Source organism: Carettochelys insculpta, chromosome 8, assembly GCF_033958435.1.
Source record: "Carettochelys insculpta isolate YL-2023 chromosome 8, ASM3395843v1, whole genome shotgun sequence".
Taxonomy (NCBI): domain Eukaryota; kingdom Metazoa; phylum Chordata; order Testudines; family Carettochelyidae; genus Carettochelys; species Carettochelys insculpta.
This window is the reverse complement of record NC_134144.1, coordinates 64,944,451-64,958,460: the sequence shown is the minus strand read 5'-3', so window position 1 is coordinate 64,958,460 and position 14,010 is coordinate 64,944,451. Positions and strand designations below refer to the sequence as shown.

Sequence of the window (14,010 nt, the reverse complement as noted above, 5' to 3'; positions counted from 1 at the left end):
TCTATTTGTGCACGTCTCATTCCTGTATTTGAAGTTAAAAATATGATATCTAGATGTGCTAATGAAGGCCATTAGTCGTACACAAGGAACTTAATGGGCTGGTACTCATGACAGTGATCTGTGACTAGTCTTGATTTTCCTGTAAGCCTTGACTATGGTGGGTCCTGCCAAGGCATGCGGCCAGGTCACTTGATGGAACCCATTTTGGATGTGGTACTTTTCCATGCTGGTGCATAAGGGTTGAAACTGAACACAAAGGATTCCTGCCTTGGGCAAAATCTATTTATAGGTAGGGAACCAAACACTGGGAATTGGCAGTGGCCAGACACCAAGACAACCCCTGCTTACCCCCTAGATGAATACTCGAAACATCTAAGAGTAAACAAGGGGAAAAATAATGCCCAAGCTAGGGGACTGTCTAACCTGTGAGAAAATGGTGATTAGTCCTCTGTTAGGGTAAGAAATTGCATGTAACAAGTTTCTTAGCATACTAAGCTTAGCTGGCATGTTTTGTTTCACTTAGTAACTTACTTTGATCTGTCTGCTATCACTTGCAACCTCTTAAATCCTATATTTTTACTTAATAAAAATCACATTGATAAGGAGGGCAAGCAACTTATGAACTCACCCTGCATAAGCTTTATGCATAGTGTAATGGATTTATCTGGGGTTTTGGTCCTACAGGGGCTGTCAAGTCCCTGTGACTAAGCTTTCCCAGAGCTGAGCTACTCTTGGTGTCTGTGTTGCTCTGCTGTGGGACTTCAAATCTGTGCCTTTGTTTTGGGACAATGGAGGGTGTGACTGAGCAGGACAAGGTAGTGTGGCCCCCCCAGAGGATAGGTAGGCAGGCTCAATAGTAGGATCAGTCCATCATATGACAGTCTCAAGGGGATCTCTGTGATGAACCCTTTGCAACTGTTTGTCAGATCAAGGCTGTGTCACCACTAGCCCAAAACTTCGAAATGGCTATGCAAATGGCCATTTCGAAGTTTACTAATGAAGCACTGAAATGCATATTCAGCACCTCATTAGAATGTAACTATTTGCATAGCCATTTTGAAGTTTTGGGCTAATGTAGACATAGCCCTAGTGAATGAGTAAAGATCCCTCTATTGCTATATTAAGGCAATGTTGCTATCTCTAAAACTAGGGAGGTGAGATTCCTAGTCACATGAAAGTGCTCAGTTCTGCTTAGTGGTAGCTGGTAAACATAATAATTAAAACAAAGAGTGATTAACTCATAAACCACATTTGTGATTTCATGAACACAGTAATTCAAGTACCACTAATAACCAAATCACAGTGCTTTAAAAATCAGCAGTTGTGGTTAAGAAGAAACCTCTGTCCAACTATCAGATTGGGTGCCTGCGCATGTCAGAAAAAGGGAGTTATACCTAAATCTCCCTTGGTTTTGGCAAGTCTAAGAAACCGCACAGCATAGATGATTGATACACTCTGTTGTGGCAGTTCTTATGGTCGTACAGCTTGAACATCTCCAATCTGGAACTCTTTCATCTGGCAAAACTCCATCATCTGGCATGATTTAGTTTGCTGGATGACCTCTTATCATGGGTGTGGCCAAGTTTCCCATGGTCCCATAAAGTTTATTTATAGTCACCAGTTCTGGCTCCCAGTGTTCTGTGCGGTTATGTAGCAGCAATTTACTCCTAAATGTCTTCTAAGAGCTCAGTGAGCAGTGGAAGTGTTGGTAGTGTGCTAGACAATATTGACCTCCCAACCAGCATGGGTCAGGTCCCAAGGATGCCAGACAAGAGAGGTTCAACCTGTGTATACATATCTGAAGATACTGTAAAAGAAAATCCTATGATTTCTAACACTGTAATACTTCAGATCTACATATAAAGAGGAATATTTCAACTTTAATCATGCTGAAAAATCAATTATGCTACAACTTCAGCCCTCATTTATACCAGAATAAATTCTAAAGTAAATCCTTTGATTGCAGTTGACTTATTCAGAATTTTCGCCAATTCAAATGAGAACGGAATATGGATCTATACTTTCAATAGAAGCAATTCTGTAAAATGCATGATTAAGTACCCACTTTAAGAATAAAACAACACTAAACCACTGGACCAGTTTTACAAAGGGAAATCTGCCAGTAACCACTCCCTAATGATATAACTGGTTCTAAACCAATAAAGGATTGTGCTAAAAGCAATGAACAGATGTTGAGCTTATTAACAGGCCTTAGGGATGGAGAAATCCTTAGGAGATCAAGTAGGAAATGTAAAGGTGTCAGAATAGCTTATACGTACTGAAGGTTTTGATCATTATTATTCCACAGTAATAAGATGAGCCACAACCGAGGTCACTCCAGCTCATTAGATTTTACTTACAACCATCCAGTTTCATGTAAACAACTAGTGTCTGCAGAGCCACAAAAGAAAAAACTCGAAGACTTGTCCGGGAAAACAAATTATACATAAAGTGCCAGATTCAAACCACCCTTACTCAGAAGTAGGTCCTTATTCCATAAGTAGACAGTCAGATTTATTGGACTATGGCTTGTGCTCATCCTGAATAAATTAGCAGGACAGAGTAATCAATCAGAACACTCTGAAGACCAAGTTTTAGTACTGTTTCTTTTGGTGAAGTGATTTTCTTTCACAAAATTGTTTCTTTGACAATAGCTTCTCATTCCTGAGAAGGATACAAAAACAGACCAGAGGAACTGTAGACTTTTTGCAGTGGGCCATTGTTTGGGCAAAGATTAAGATCCATTACTGGAATGTCTTCTATATCAAAGGAATAGGGGCAAACCCCCCACTACCACCCCAAAAAAACCTTAACAGGCCAAATTCATTCCTCCTGTAACTCGACTAAAGATAACGGAGTTACCTCATGTATGACCTTAGCTCATGAGAACAACAAGTCGTCCTATGGCACCTCATAGACTAACAGATATTCTGGAGCATAAGCTTCCGTGGGCAAAGACCCACTTCATCAGATGCATTTCGTTTGTTAGTCTATAAAGGTGCCACAGGACTTGTCGTTCTCGAAGACAGACTAACACAGCTACCTCTCTGATACTTAGCTCATGAGGTCCACTCCATTCCTTCATCACACTATTATTCATAATGTTGTATTCTCCACTGCTCTGTCCTGTCCTGTTTAAAATGCCAGTTGACTTTTTGTTGTACCATAAGAGCCCAGTCTTGAAAGGTACTGAGTTCTATGTTAGGCCCACAGAGCAAGAAAACATGCCAAACAGAAAGCAAGCAAGCAAGCATGAAAATATAGTCATCACTAGCATAATTTTAAAGACCTATACATTGTCTGAATGGCAAGAGAGAACTTTCTTTTTTAAAAACTTGCTTCACATTAATGAAATATATGCAGGTCCAAAATCTACTTTGTCTCACCTATAGAATTCCAGACCAACATGCAGGATGACAATGGAACTTCACCACATTTACACAATTATAAATGAATGCAGAATCTGGCCGATACTGGTTACACACATATAAATGAAATCATTTTAAAAAGCAAAGAAAAACAACACCATATTGTACCATCCATATGTAGAGTGCTTTGTTGATGCAGCATGTAATATTCAGTTAGGTGCTACTTTGTATCAGTTATTCCTCATTTCATTTTCATAAGTGGCCCAAATCCTGTTTTATGTTGATCACCTTCATTTTCCTCCCCATCATCCTCTTTCCTAGTATTGTTTTTTTGAATCTCTCTTTTCTCCGGATGGTCTTCATGTCTCAGCATACACACATCTTCCTGATTGCCAAGCCCTTCTGAAAGACCAAGCCTAAAACCCATGCTTAACCAAACAGTGTAACAGATGTATGCTGCAGAGTTGATCAACCAATCAGCTGGCTATTGAGCATCAGCCCAGGCCAGGAACACAAGACACCATTTTCATAGCACCAGTGTTCTAGTATTTTCACACTGAAAAAAAAAAGTCTTGGTCTTGAAGATATTGCTGTTCATTTGCCCGCACAGCTATATTATAAAGCAAGAATCTCAGCCTCACAATATTTAAAAATTGGAATTGGATCCACTTCCTCTCAACATACACTAGTATAAACCCAAAGTAGAGCTGGATGAACAATTGATTTTTTGATTTCCCGGTAGATCTGCAGGGGAAAAAAAAGGGGTGGGGGAGGGAAATTGGAGCTAGTCAAACTGACAATGAATTTTTGGGGAATTTTCTGCTAATGGAAAAATCCAAAAAATCATTTTGGGTGAAATGAAGCTGAACCAGTAGTTGCATACTTGTATCATGCGATGTGTTTAAATTCTCCCTGTGGAGTAAGGATCTCGATTCATATCTGTCCCTACCCATACAAATGCCCAAATCACTGTACTATATAATATTCTGGTGTCTCTCTCTCTCTCTCTCTCAACTCCCTCCCCTTGAAACTGTCCCAGTTTTGGACTTGGGTCTCCCACATTCCAAATGAATGCCCTAAACACCAGCAGCAGCCTCTCCTTCTCTGTCCGCACCAAGCTTCAAACGATCACGCACGTACTGTATGGTATTTAAATATTTTGAGTGACCCTCAGACTACTTTATGGGAACAAAATGTTTCAGAAGCAATTGTTTCCACATGGGTATAACACACTGCTGTGTGCAAATCACAGAAGGAAATTAATTAAAACCACTCCGCACATGGATGGTTAGAGTCCCACCTAATTCACAACCAGGAAAAGCACATAGCAGATCATGAAATCTGGTATGCCACCCATGAAATCTAACAAAACAAAACAGCAGTCCTGTAGCACTATAAAGACTAACAAAATTACTTATTAGATGATGAGCTTTCGTGGGACACACCCACTTTTTCAGATCTGAAGCATCTTGCCAGCAGCATCACAAAAGTAAATGTGGCAAGACCACATCATGCCACTCTTACTTCTGTCAAACTGTTGGTGACAGCCTCCTTCAAAGCAGGCTTCTGGCCACCACCTGCCACTATCTAGCTGATAAGCTCTGAAGGCAGCACCACCAACACCACCAGCCCAGAAGTAAAGGTAGTAATTTAAATAGCTCTAACAACGAAATTTACAATTTTAAAGATCCTGTGACCATGACATTGACCAACATGGACCATGAATTTGGTAAGGCCCTATACTTGATACTCAAATCAAAGGCTCTGAATGGGACTGATCAGACTTCCCCCAGATATCTTACAGCTGGTATCAGTGACTTTTGTGTCAAGCCCTGGAAATGTTTTTAAGACATTAATAAAAACCGAAAAAACCTAATAAGAACCATTTTATCCTCACTGCTACCTACTTTGTGTATCTTGGCATAGTGCCAAATGCAATCAACAGGTTCATGCCAAATACCATGGCATTAGTGTGAACCACTGAGTCAAATAAGAGTATTTTTCTGCTTTATGACACATCTGGTTTAAAAATAAAAAGTGGATTGAAGTTTTTCTTAATATAGTGTTTAAAGGGGACGAACATTATGTTCACCAAAGATTATGAACTTATAAACTAGTACAGGCAATCTTATAGCAGCTACTCATCAGCCACATTTAGCAGTTTGAGTTTAATGCGCTCTTCAATTTAAAGCCTTTTCTAGTGGCTCATTAGGAAATATTTTGCCTAGCAAATAATAATAATGTTCCCCCAAATAAATAATTTCACATTATAGGCATTCTTGGAATTTCTGTCAAAATATCATCTCTGCGCTGCTTTTAGACAAACATAATTCAGAGATCAACTCAGCTCATCCAGTATTAGTTAGAATTTGGCAGGCAGAACAAATCAGGACAAATGCAATGGAGATCACTGAATGTTATGATATGAGTATTTTAAAAATCCTCTTATTTTAGCAGCTGTCTAGAATGGCAGATTATCCCCCAAACCCCATTCTTAAACTATGGAGAAAAAACTTACCACTAAATAGGATTCCAGGAATTCTAGATGGACGGTGATCATTTCATTTCACCTGGTTTTTACAGCTAGACTGCAGTCTTTAAAACAAAACTTGCTGTAACTAAAAGCTGCAATAGGAACTATATAATAAAAAAAATACACAGCATGGAAACTTTGGTACGTAGCAGGAGATGCAGCTAAGCAACATTTCTATTCTAGATTTTCTTTATTCTTAATCCTGTCTACAAAGTACATAAATCCTGACAAATTCTCACAGTGTGAACTCTAATCTCTTTAATACCCAGGCAGACAAATGTGTTTCAAACATTTTCTCCTGGGAACAAATCTGTCACTCAACAGTCTGGTTATAAAAATAAACCAAGAAAAACAAATGCTAAAATAGCCACTTAGTAGTCTCTCTCGTCTACATATTTTATATAAGTAAATACTTACCAACAGCTTTCTACATAGCCGTACAATTATGCTATCTCCCTTTTCCCAAGTCCGTTCTCCGACTCAGAAGTGAAATGAGAAAGGGAGGGTGTGTGCATGAGAGAGAGGAAATCAAAGCCTGCAATTGACTTCAGTCACTGATGTTGCAACTCAGCACGAAGGCAGGACATTTACTGTGTTCAGCCTTCTGTTATTTTAACCTGGGTGCCCTCAGAAACCTTTGAACCACTGATGCTCTAATCTGCAGAGCATTTTTGTCGAGTCCCTGAGGAAACGAAGTGAGAGGATTAGTTCAGTGGTTAGAACATTTGCTTGAGACCTAGATCACTTCTCTGCTGCAGGAAAGACTTAGATAAGTCACCTTCTGTGCCTCAGTGCCTTAACTGTAAAATGGGGAGGATAATTCCCTACCACATAAGGATGCTGCAAGGATAACTACATTATAGACTGTAAGGCACTCAGATGCTATGCTAAGGGGAGAGGGGCTGCGTAAGACCCATACACTGAGTGAAAAGTGCACGGATGAGCATAAGGTTCACAGTAAGGTACTTTTAATTTAAGACTTTTAAAAAACATGAAGGTATTTTGTCAAAATAAATTCATCCTTTATCTTAACTCAGTTCGGTGGAGTTCTACTTGATCTGTAAGGGGCGGCTTTACAGACTACAAGGATCCCTTACCCAACAAAACCAAGTTTAGCACACCTTTTTGTTTGAGGGTGACCATCTCTCCCTATCCCATATGTGAGACAGGGAGATATGGAGTGGGGTTCCCCAGATGCGGCTGCCAAGGGCTGCCCCATGCCTCGGGGAGCCAGGAAGGAAGCAGCAGTGGTGCTTGTGCTCCTCCCAGCTCCCCCAACATGAGGGGAGCCAGAAACTGGGCATCAGCCATGCCAGTGGGCTCCCTGCTTCCCACGCCTCATGGAGCGGGGAAGGAGGTGGCAGTGGCTCCCGGGCTCCAACCAGCTTCCCTGAGCCTCGGGGAGACAGGAAAAAGCTCCAGTCTTTTCAGGGCTTCCTTCTGGCTCCCTCTTCCTGTGGCTGGAGAGCACATACTTGCGTACAGTACATGCTCTCTGGCCAACAGCTCTGCCTGTGCACCTGGTAGGGTAAAAGGTCAGCTGGGGGGGGTGAGTGGGGTGCAAATACTAGACACTTAGCCCCCTTTTAAAAATAAGTAGGGCCTTTTTAGTGCCTGAAATACAGGACTCCTTCACCCAGCCTGGGCCAGATGGTCACCCTACCTGTTGGGTAAGATGCTCCTACAACTGCTCTATGCACACAAATGTACTATATATATATATATATATATATATATATATATATATATATACACACACACACACAAAACCAACAGCTCTGTACAAGTATTTACACCCATATGCCATAGTCTAGTCCGGGGGGAGTGCAACCTGCAGCTCCAGAGCTGCATGTGGCTCTTTAAAGACCTCTTTGTGGCTCCAAATGCTATAATTACAAGTTTAAAAATAAAAAAACCCCTCTCTCCTGATTATTAATTGATAAACAGTGAACAGCTAAAAGCCCAACAATTAACAATTCATACCTAAATAGCAAACAATGTGATCTTGAAACTTGGGATAACTCCCCCTTTAACATGTGCAGCGCACTGTGGGATATGATACTGTATCTGTGTTTTGATTGTGTTGCTAATAAAGTTTTATTCACAAGCATTGCAGCTCTTCAATTATTGAGTTTTTTACCAAATTAAAGAAAATGTCTCTTTTTGCTATTTTGATTGCAGACTGCTGGTGTAGTCCTATGCAATCCCTACAGGTGTAAAGGAGCATGAGGGATTCCTTTAGTCTCTTATTTTGGCTCTTAGTAGCAGCACTAGAGGAAGTAGCCACCACGGAGCCAGAATTTTCTTTTTGTGATGAGATGGGTGGAGGATGAAGGAACAAGGCAGAGCCTTGGTTCATGCCCCCATGCCCCGCACCACACACTATGGAATACTACCTGTGCCAGTACAGTGGGAGAAGTGTGCTGCTCTGGGTAAGGGTCCAATAATGCGTCCTTTCACCCTGGAGAAATGGAGAGCATGGGAAGGCCAACTGGAAGTTTGAGTCAGATTTAGTTCTTACAGCAGCACAGCTACTGTTTGCTCAGAGCAGAATGTAAAGTGGTATTTTTGCCCATGACAAGCTGTTTGCACACATAAGTACCTATTGAAACAAAAAAGCAGTCCAGCAGCACTTTAAAGACTAACAAAATAATTTATGACGTGATGAGCATTCAGGGGACAGATCCACTTCTTCGGACCAAAGTGTGTGATCTGAAGCAGTGGGTCTGTCCCCCGAAAGCTCATCACCTCACAAATTATTTTGTTAGTCTTTAAAGTGCTACTGGACTGCTTTTTTGTTTTGATAGTATATAGACTAGCATGGCTCTCTCTCTGTTACTATAAGTACATATCAGTGCAGATAAGTATGGATATTTTACAGGTACAATTCAGGACCTAAAATTTGAGAACAAACTGTTTGTACTTAGCCAAGCCTTATGATGTAGTAAAGGTTGAACTTCTCTAATCCAGAACTCTCATCTGGCAGCATCCATAATCTGGCATGATTTTAGTTAGCTGGATGACCACTTATCATGGGTGTGGCCAAATTTTCTATGGTCCCGTAAAGTTCGTTTACAATCACCAGTCCTGGCTCTCAGTGTTTTGTGCTGTAATGTAGTTGTAGTTTACCCTAAATGTCTTCTAAGAGCCCAGTAAGCAGTGGAAGTGTGGGTAATATGCTAGACAAAATTGATCACCTGTGGCCCGACAAATTCTTTCATCCAGCACTGATCATGTCCCAATGGTGCCAGGTGAGAGAGATTCAACCTGTACATACTTCTGGATTTATATTGTATAGAATCCTTTTCATGAAGGTAAGGTTACAATATGGCTTGAGTACTCCCACCGTTCATGCTTCTTAAAAACTATTTAAACATCAGACTTAAAAATACATAAGTGCTACTGCATACTATTGCTGAAAAATTGCTTACATTCTCAATTGGAATATACATATTGTACTTTTATTTCAGTGTACAGCAGTGGTTCTCAATCTTTTCAGACTGCTAAACCCCTTTCAGGAATCTGATTTGTTTTACGTAACTCCCAGTTTCAATCTCACTTAAAAAGTACTTCTCACAAAATCAGACATAAAAATACATGTGTCACAGCACATTATACTGAAAGAAGCTGACTTTCTAATTTTTCCTCTGAAATTACTTCTGAAATCAATTGGAACATAAATATTGTATTTAAATTTCACTCGTGAACTTTGCCTGAAACCCACAGCATGGGACTCAAGCATGTAACTTAGCTTTGCTGGGTCCCCTGTGACATGGAACCTCTGGTAAGTACCCTACTTGCCACACCTTAATGCCATTTCTGCACATGCACCATCCCCCTCTCTGCCCACCAATTCATCCTCCAACCCCAGGACGAGAAACACTGATCTAAATGAGTTGATGTATTGCCCGGGATACAAGTATCCCTGGTTGAGAACCACTGCCCTATCCAATAATCCAGGATTTTAAGGATCAAATTTCCATCACATCATCAGCGACTCCCAAGGGTCTGAGCCTTTTCCCCACTACAGTGCTATAGTACTGCCATTCACTCCAGGGAGAACAAAATGAGACGACACCTTTGTATGTTCAAGCCTTGATACAAAGGTTTTGCAAACAATTTTTGACAATCCTCTGTGTTCAAAACCCAGGATGAGGTCCCACCAACTCTACTTGCCTAACTGCCCCACACCAACGTGCACATATAGCTTGTGTCCTCCTCACACAAATGGGTGAGCAGAAAGTGAAACTCAATGTAGATTACAAAATGAGTCCCAATCCAAATGCTTTTCTGAAAAGGACCATCTCTTCTCAGAATTATGTCCCTTCCTAGAAGCCAATGAATCTTTAGTTTGGAGTCTACAAGCAACAAGTGTCCCACAGCTTTTCACCCAGCTGGTGCATCAGAGGGACATTAGAAATGTTATAAACTGCTTTGGTTTCTCATTTTAAGATAATACCACTACAATCTCTAACTGGAATTAGAAGGCAACAACTAAGTGCCATCATTCCATTGAAATGTGCCACTTCAAAAATATCTATGGAGAAGCATGGAAGTTTTCATCTCAAACGCCAAGAACATTATGGTGACAGTAATTAGGAGCTTCTGGAGGATGAAAGATTACTCCATTCCTCCCCTGGTGAGCTAAACATCCATGCTTTCTTTTACCAAATTCTTTCTTGATGCACCTCTTCCATGTAACCTACCTCTCAAAACAGATTTCTGTTTGATTCTTGGCTTCACCACATAGGAACTATGTGACCTTTGGTAAGTCACTTCCAAGTGAGCAGCTATTAAATAGTGATCTACTTAAACTGCTTTTTACCTACTTAAGCTGTGAGACAATTATTTTATTTTTGTGAAGCATTCCAAATCAAGGGCTGACCACTATAGAAATGTCCATAAACAAAATACAACTAAACGCTAAAGAGCGGCGCTCAACTCTTAGGTATAGCTCTTCACCTACAGACTGCACAGCATTCTACAAGAGCAGATAAGTATTATCCTGACTGTACAGGCACAGCACTGAAGTGAAGTGAAGTCCTCATCTTCAGACAACAAGTCAGTGGCAGGGATGGAAATCCAACCCCTTCAATAAAACCTGCAAGTTAAAGTTGAATTAATATTGTAATGTAAGGTTTTATCTGGAGACATTAACAACTCTCTATGCTGCCACCACATGGCTGGGTGAGGAATTTCATAATGACAAACTGCAGTAATAGGAATCAAAAGATGCAAACTACTCTACATTAAGTTCTGAGACAGGTTTATTACAACACAGTATATTGACAGTTGTAAAAGACTTAATGCACATTTACTTAAAGTAGTGTTGTGATGAGTTAATCAGTAAACATACTTCATAATAAATACTACCGCAAAGAAAGTCATTCCCTGTGGACCAATCCCTCCATTTGTCCCTCTCAACATTAACAACTATTGAGGATGTGCATTTTTCATGGGTTTTTCACTTTCAGCCACCATCAGCAACCTCCTGCAACCTCCCTCAATTCGTTAACACTACTGCTTTCTTAGGACACTCTTGGGCTACACTCGTACAAAGGTTTAAGCACAAACTTAACTTCGGTACTTGAGGCAAATAGCCCGGATGACTTCACTGGGACTACAGGCAGCTTGTAATTTAGCCGCTGGCACAAGACTCTACCTGACTGAAGCTTTAAGTCAGTGGTTCCCGAACTTTTCGGTATCATGCCCCGCCTTTTGATTTTTGAGAAACCCTCATGCCTCCCACCTCTTTTTTACCAATCATCCAACCCCCTCTTTTAACAAAAAATTCAATTTGTAATTTAAAATAAACACAAAAGCTTGATATAAAATGTTATTTAAAATTAAAAATAAGCACAAATAGTTTTGCTTGACCCCTTGTGGGTGCCTGAGCCCCAAGCCAGCCATCAGAGCTGCCGGTGCAAGCCACCCACCTGAGATCTGCACTGCCAGAGCCACTTGCCTGCCTGCTCCCTGCCCGAGCCCTGCACTCCTGGGACTAGCTGCCCGCCCACCAGCCACCTACCCCAGCCATGTGCCAGCCGCCCGAGCCCCACGCTGCTGGGGCCAGCTGCTTGCCTACCAGCCCAAACCACCCCATGCTGGCGGGGCCTGCCGCCCACCTGCCAGCCCAAGCCCTACAAGCCCTGCAAGCCACTTGCCTGACCCTTCCCCTCTCACAAAGCCAGGCACCACTGGTCCCTGATCTTACCCCATCCCCAGCCCCTCATCTAACCCCATCCTCCTCCTCCTCCCCCTCCCGGTTCACCCCACAATCAAATCACCATTGCAGGAGGCAGCTAGGTCCACGTGGGTCTTCACCAGCTGCCTGGTTCTTATAGTAGCTGCACCGGGTCATCCACATAAAATAGCAGGGGCTGAGAGCCAGAAGCAAAGGCTGGCTCTTTCTTTGGGTGCAGAGAATGAAGGCAGGGAGGGGCTGGGTCGCCTCACACCCCCCCGGAATTTCTTCAGGCCCCCTCAGGGGACATGCCCCCCCCAGTTTGGGAAGCCATGCTTTAATTATTTATTGCTATAATAACCACATAGGGTTTCAGTGGAAAGGAAGACATACAAAATAAGTACACATATAGAGACATTTGCATGCATACTATTTCATCATACAACCATTCTACATATTACATTTTTTTTTATCATTGCAAAAACCCAACTTCTGGAAAAAAAATGCAAGTTTAAATTTATATGACCAAAAAGAAAAGGCTGAACTTGTATTTTAAAAGAATGCAGCAACATCTGAGGATTCAGGACATCCTTGAGTGTTTAATCTGAAACATCAGATGAGGAAGCAGTAAATCCATCTTCTCTGCAGCTGTTACTTCAGAAGGAAAATGAGCAAGTGAATGTGATGTGCCCTTTGCTGGTTCTATGTGGTGTCTGTTCCTAAGAGTTATTTTATAGCAGCAAATTGAAGACGGAGGGAAGCTCAGTGGGCAAGCAGAATACCAGGTGAGCTTTTCTTTAAGATTCCAGCATGCTCTCATCACAAGTATGTATTATAGTTCCAGTTCATACACAATGTACAAGAAACCAGGATTCACCCTACTGACACAACAGAATTCCAGCAAAGGAAGGTATAATCTCTAGAGCTCAATCCACACCTCTCAATATGTTGAAATGTTTGAATTACAACCTAGATATGAGTCTCAATTTCTCTACTGACAGCTAATTCTATGATCAGCCAAACTTCAGGCCCAAACCTCTACTAATTTCATTTTCAGTCTTTAAATAGTAACCAGAAGAATCTTGTAATACACAAAGCCATGAGGGTGACTGGTGTGTTCTCCCATTCTTCAAATTTTGCATCTCACTAACAAGCCTTTGGACTGAATTTGCACTTTACATCTGAAGGCTTTGTGTTACAAACACACACAGGACATTTGGATGCAGGAGGCTGCTTGAAATTGAATCTCTTACAGAAACATAAACAAGCCACAAAAATCAGATCTGGGGTCAGACTTCCTCAAAATCTAGGCAATTACCTGATGCTGATACAGAGGAGTATGACACACTCTTCTAACCAGCCTCTGCATCTAAGTAAACAATTTGCTGGTGCTGGTCATTTGGTCAGCTACTACAAACGAGGACCATGACGTAGAAACCCTGAAGAACACTATGGATATATTAGGTTATATACAGGATGTTCAGGTCAATCTTGCACAGCTGTTGAGACTATTCAGAATGTTTGTTTTGCTCATCTCCTGTTCATTTGCCATCAGCCTGTTCACAACAGATCACATCTATAGTTAGAAATCTCAGTTGCATGGGGAGAGTCAGGAACCTTTCTGAAACCTTTGGAAGTCTGTGGCTCAGGATTCTATAGGATGGCTAAAAGTCCCACTCACAGCCTTGTAATGTGTATAGGGCTAGGGTAATTCAATAAAAGCAGATAAGAGCATGATACAAGTCCTGCACACACAAAGTGAGATTTGCAGCCAGGGCTCTGGCTTCAAGCTGTAAAGCTCACCTGACCTAAGCCCCATAAACTGCTTTAATAATAGCAGTACTTAGCATTTAAATAGCACCTTCCACCTGAGTGTCTTAAAGACTTATCACACACATTAATGGCCTACGACTCACAGAGGAAGG

The 14,010-nt window shown here is 41.3% G+C and overlaps 1 protein-coding gene across 3 annotated transcripts in view; it reads right to left on the bottom strand.

Annotated features, from left to right (window-relative positions):
• MYLK (myosin light chain kinase) overlaps positions 1 to 14,010 on the bottom strand; it is a 309,641-nt gene that overhangs the window by 215,713 nt on the left and 79,918 nt on the right. For 2 of the 3 annotated variants that reach the window (XM_075000995.1, XM_075000997.1), the window contains exon 1: positions 6,319 to 6,363. The exons of the other annotated variant lie outside the window; for it this stretch is intronic. The gene's annotated coding sequence lies outside the window, so the exon portion shown is untranslated. Of the gene's footprint in view, positions 1 to 6,318; positions 6,364 to 14,010 lie in introns of those variants that run through there. 3 annotated transcript variants of the gene reach the window in all.